General features: G+C 42.7%; 1 protein-coding gene across 1 annotated transcript in view; it reads right to left on the minus strand.

The window, feature by feature from the left end:
• Positions 1-6: 6 nt before the first annotated feature.
• LOC119591923 (protein wings apart-like) overlaps positions 7-218 on the minus strand; it is a gene marked incomplete in the record, with an annotated part of 5,679 nt that continues 5,467 nt past the window's right edge. The window contains 1 exon segment of the mRNA XM_037940677.1: positions 7-218.

Here is a 218-nt window from a genome sequence, read left to right on the forward strand (position 1 = left end):
TCAGGAGGAAGAGGAAGAGGGAGTGACTGTCCTGCCACCAGCTGTGACCCAAAGAGCAGAGGGTAATTCCAGCTGGATGACCAGTGTCTTCTCCCTCATGTGAGGCTCATTTTCTATAAGTTTTCCTGAATATTGTGTCATTGTTCGTACTCTTCAAAATATAAGGAATTTTGATGGTTTTGTTTTCTTTTGTTTTCTACCACAGTTGTGCTGTGATC

The sequence above is a fragment of the Penaeus monodon genome, chromosome 29 (assembly GCF_015228065.2).
Source record: "Penaeus monodon isolate SGIC_2016 chromosome 29, NSTDA_Pmon_1, whole genome shotgun sequence".
Lineage (NCBI taxonomy): Eukaryota > Metazoa > Arthropoda > Malacostraca > Decapoda > Penaeidae > Penaeus > Penaeus monodon.